Source organism: Corvus kubaryi, unplaced genomic scaffold (genome assembly GCF_017639235.1).
Source record: "Corvus kubaryi isolate FWS band 111438036 unplaced genomic scaffold, C.kubaryi_AGA036_p1.0 78, whole genome shotgun sequence".
Lineage (NCBI taxonomy): Eukaryota > Metazoa > Chordata > Aves > Passeriformes > Corvidae > Corvus > Corvus kubaryi.
This window is the reverse complement of record NW_024582065.1, coordinates 6,927,867-6,933,377: the sequence shown is the minus strand read 5'-3', so window position 1 is coordinate 6,933,377 and position 5,511 is coordinate 6,927,867.

Sequence of the window (5,511 nt, the reverse complement as noted above, 5' to 3'; positions counted from 1 at the left end):
TCCATCCAACCATCCATCCCTCCATCCATCCATCCATCCATCCATCCCTCCATCCATCCATCCATCCATCCATCCATCCATCCATCCCTCCATCCATCCACCCATCCCTCCATCCATCCCTCCATCCATCCATCCATCCACCCATCCATCCATCCATCCATCCATCCATCCATCCATCCATCCCTCCATCCCTCCATCCATCCCTCCACTTATTTTCTCTCCCCTCTATCTCCCTGCGAATCCAAGCTGCAACCTTTCCATGCTTCATCACCTGACATGTGATGGAGAATCCCAAATTCCACAAGGAAAGATCTGTTTTATCACTTAGAAACACACCAAATCCAGTTTTTCCCTCTTCAGATACCAGACACCCTGCACTGCCTTCCTGCATTACCTGCCATCCCTGATTTCTCAGGACCCATCTTAATTTTCCTGACGTGATCTCTCCCACCTCTGGAATGGCAGGGGAGAATTCTTTGGTTGGAAGTAACAGCACAAAGAGCTGGAACCTGCTGTGGAATCGCTCCAGGGCTGCCTGGCACATGAATTTCCAGGAGGGTGGGTTGGTGGTGAGCCCTCCTGTGTGGGGCTCTGTTCTGTGGTGCCAGCCTTTCTTCTTGCTCTTCCTCTAACCCTCACTTGCTGGCACTGAGCTGCTTCCCGAGGATCCCACAGCAAGCTGGATCAGCGTGGAGAGGAGATCCAGGAGAGGACACAGGGCCAAGAGAGCCTGAGGAGTTTGTGGATGCAGCTTCATCACCTTAGCAAAAGGGCTGGAGCATTGGATGGCAGGGGCTGCAGGCCCTGCCGCTTGAGGTCTGTGATGGACAGCTTGGGAGAAGGACTAATTAGGAGTAGAAATTGTGGATAAATGAGATTTCCTTCAGAAAACTCAGCATGGCTTCTGCACAGGGAGGGTTTGCCCTACAAACCTCTTCACAAGCTCAGGAAGTTTGAAGGGGAAGGTGTTTCCAGGGACCTTCCAATTTCCAAGGCTGTGACAAAAGGCTCTGCCCTCTTCCCAACCTTGCCCAGATACTCATGGAAGGATTATTCATTCCCCCAGCACCTCCTGCACCCCCACGTGCCAGCAGCCCCTCGAAATCCACATCTCTGCTCAAAGGGATGTGAGGGAATCCATGGTGAGCACCCTTAACCTCCCCAAGCCCTTCCATGAGCAGTGGCTGCACAGGGTGACATTCCAGCGCGTCTGGCACGTCCTGCCAAGTGCAGAGGCAGGAGCTGACGGGGGAGATGTGATGGGATGTGCCAGGCAGGGCCCGCCGTGGATCAGCCTGGAGTATGTGTTCCCTCAGAACACCTCTGACCCAGCTCTGAGGCTGATGTCACCCCAGGAGCCTTGGCATATGGAGCTGGTCACGGACTGGGGATGTTTAACAGGGCCAGGGTGGGGCACTGCGTAATTCACCTTTTTGGGTTAAAAACACTGATTTAAGGAGCAGCTCCTCTCTGCTGTTTCTTTGTTAACTCTTAAGCAGACTCATCCTTTGGCACCGTGAGGTTGTCACGTTCAAGGGCAGAAACCTCTCAGAGTAACAAGTGGCAGATGTGTCCCCAGGGCACCTCCAGCTCCTGCCTAGAGCCACGGCAGTGGCTGCAAGGGGGACACCAAGCAGGGTCCCAGTTTGGGGCAGTTGTCGGGGCTGTGTTAAAAGCCAGGTGGTTCTGCCATCGTGGGTGGCTGAAGCAGGTGGAGAAAGGCAGCTGTGGATGAGCACAAACCTCTGTGCTCATCTGGGTATCGCTGCTGTTCTCAGCAATATAAAATTCTGCATTTAAATCCAGTGAAGGTGACTGAAGTGCTGCAGACAGGAGGAGGAGGCAGTGGGGACTTTTCAGGCTGCTGCAGAGAATATTTGGGATGAGCTTGGAGACCACCTAAGAGAAGGAACCTCCTTAATCATGGGGAAGAGGCAGAGAAAAGCACCTGGTCCTTCCTTCAGGACCAAGGGTGGCTGGCACTGTGAGCTGAGCCTCCTGCAGCCCCCTCCGGCAAAGCTGCACACACAGGGCCCTGTCACTGCCAGGGAGCTCAGGGTAAAAACAAATGCCAGAGAGAAGCAGAGGAAAAGGCTCTGTCCTTAGGAATGGGAAAAGAGAGAACCCACTCCCAGGGTCTGCCACGTGCAGGAGTTGGTTTAGAGAGCCCTAACTCCATGTTTCCCTCTTGGAGCAAAGCCCTGCAGTGGGATCCTTCAGCAACAGAAGAGCCCTTTTGCTGCCCTATTCCAGGTGTGTGTGTATTTGATTGCATCCCCGGGGCGCCACGCACTTGGTGTGTGTCACATCCACCAAGCTGCAGCTGCCAGAGGAGTTTTCAGGATGAAAACATCACCAGTGTCCCCCAGGCCAGTGTATTCCACTGCGAATGCACACAGGGAGCTGGGCAGTGTTCCAGCAGCCCATTGCTCCCAGCAGTGCCCAGGTTTGGCTGTGGGTTGTGCTCATGGATCAGTCTCACATGGAAGACGCCTCCAGGATCAGGAAAACCAAAGGGAAACCTTGAGGATGGAACAAGCTGAAGGTGGGGCAAAAAAACCCGCTAGAGAGTGGCCCTGGATGCTGCGTGGTGGAAATGCCATAGAATATTCCTGGGCAGTTTGATCCCAAGTTCTGGAAGGATGAAACCAGGAATTTGGGGTTGCAGGACTGTGAGTGCACAAACTTGCCGAAGGGTTTACACTGGGAATAACCCAGCGGTGGTGGAGGAGGGAAGCAGGTGAGCACAACCTGAGCTCTGCACTTAAAACCTACAGATGATCCGGCTCCTGGCTGCTGCTGGGTCTGTTTATCCCACAGACTTGGCAGGCACAGGACACTTCCCAAATGTTGGGGTTGATGAAAGTTGTGGCTGGCCAGCTGCCAGGTCTTGAGGCTATCAACTAGCTCCCAAACTGTGGATGCTAATTAGCACTTCCCTTCTGTAAAAATTGCTGTTGCAAAGTCTGGGGAATCTGTGTTTGTACAGCCCCCAGCACAGCCAGACCGCTTTCACCAAGGAGGTCTTGCACACCACTGCAATACAGAAATATATCATAAAAGCATTTTTCTCCTTCACAGAATCCTGATCTTCCCAGAATTGCTCTTAGAGTAAGCAAACCTCATGTTGAAGTCCAAAAAACAAGCTCTGCACCCGCACAAGGCAGCCCAAGCTTTGCTAACTCCTTGTTATAACATTGTTTTTCCTTGCATCTTATCCTGGGCTCGGCTCCGTGAGAATTGCTTTGACATCTCCCTGGGCAGCAAGGAGGATGTTTGTTGCAGTACCAGAGGCCAGGCATTGAAACCAAAATGAATGGGCCAAGCAGAGAACCTCCATCGTTCATATTTCTGAGCAAGGATATGGTGACAAATTGCCAGATGATGACGTTTGACCTGGGCAAGCAATAAAAAGCTAAAATTGGTTGGGATTTTTTAAAGCAAAGCCCTTCAATATCTTCTGCACGTGGTTCAGGCAACCTTGAAGAAAAACTCAACAGCGACCACAACACAGACAGCTCTGTATTAAGTCATTTGATATAATAATTAAATAATAATAGTCTTAAGTAGACTCTCTAAAGATAAACTATGGTTTTTCCCTCTCACCTTCATTCCTTGTCATCACAGTGAGTGCTTTTCCCTTCAGATCTCTGCACAGGCTTTTGAACTGCGTGTAAAGTGTGCTGGAATTGCTGGCGGTGATCAGTTTATTTGGGGAGCAATTAATTAAATGCAACTGTTTCCCTCTGTATAGATTAAAGGAGTGCTACGAGCGATACCATCTTAAAAAGAGCAGATGTGCTATAAAAACACTGATTATTCTCATCAGTTGAGAGGGACAGGAAAGTATCGGTAGGCTGGAACTGCTGATGAGAAAAATTAAGTTAGTTCTTGGGAATGAGTTTCACTGCCAGGGAAATGAACGCTGCAGGACCAAAGTCACACTTCCAGATGGACAGGGGCCTGCAGAAGAGTCCCTGCTGCCGGAGGAGTCTGACAGCTTGGGTGACAAGAGCCAAGGATGGTGGCAGGGGATGAGGCAGAGCTGGCAGAGCCTCCTGAGGCACACTGAGCATCCTCTGTGCCCAGGGAAACTCTGCAGGGAGCCCGGGGACTGCAGAGCTCAGGGAGAGCTGGGGCAGTCTGGGCTCCCCTGTCACAGCAGCTTGGGGCTGGGGGACAACCTCCACGTGTCCCGTGGTGGAGCTTCTGCAGGTAGCCCACCTGCCAGAGGGGTAATGCTCCTCCAGGATTCAGGGTTTGTCCCAAGGTTTGCTTTTTCCATCTCTGAGGGGTCACCACTGCCCCACCTTTAAGGAAATCTTGTAAATCAGCGCAGGTGAAAATCACCACCTGGGAAAAGCTGTGCACGAGGGCTCTGAGCTGAGGTTGTGCTGGAACGGGAATGGATTTGGGAAGAGGAGAGGCATTCCCTCTTCTGTTAGTAAAACCGCAGCCAGCTGAAACCCCAGCACAGCTCCTGAAAAACAGAGCAGGGAACAAACTCATGGCACCTGCAAAATGCCCTGGGGGCCTTGTGGGATCAAACAGGGGGTGCTGTGGGGTTTGCCTCGACTTTCTCCCTGCACTGGGGATGGGGGCTCTCTTCCTGCACCAGCACTGGGGGTGAAGCTCTCTTGTCCAAACCAGCATTCCCTGGCTCCGTGGTGGGTGACCCGGCTCTGTAAGGGGGTGATGTGGCAATAGAGGGGGTGACCCCACTCTGTTGGGGGGTGATCGGGGTATAGAGGCGGTGACCTGGCTCTGTAGGGCGGTGGTTGGGCTATAGAAGGGGTGACCCGGCTCTGTAGGGTGGTGGTTGGGCTATAGAAGGGGTGACCCGGCTCTGTAGGGTGGTGGTTGGGCTATAGAAGGGGTGACCCGGCTCTGTAGGGAGATGGTTGTGCTACAGAGGGGATGACCTGGCTCTGTAGGGCGGTGGTTGGGCTATAGAGGCTGTGACCCGGCTCTGTAGGGAGATGGTTGTGCTACAGAGGGGATGACCTGGCTCTGTAGGGCGGTGGTTGGGCTATAGAAGGGGTGACCCGGCTCTGTAGGGAGATGGTTGGGCTATAGAAGGGGTGACCCGGCTCTGTAGGGAGATGGTTGGGCTATAGAAGGGGTGACCCGGCTCTGTAGGGAGATGGTTGTGCTACAGAGGGGATGACCCGGCTCTGTAGGGCGGTGATCCGGCTCCTTAGCGGGATGACCCCTCTCTCTTTGGGGATAACCCAGCTCTGTGCGGAGTCACCCATCTCCCAGCGCCGCTCTCCCCCTCCTGGATACCCAGAGCAGCCCCGCATCCCGGGGCGGGGACCCTGCGGCCGCATCCCGAGCCGGGAGGGGGGGCCCAGACCCGCATCCCTCCCGTGGCGCCGCATCCCGGGGTGCGGGGCGGGGGGCGGCGGGCGCGGCGCTGCCCGTGCGGGGCCGGTGCGGGGCTCGGGGGGCGCCGCTCGGTTCGGCCCCGCTCCCGGCCCGTCATTGGCGGCCCCGGCGGCGCTGGGAGCG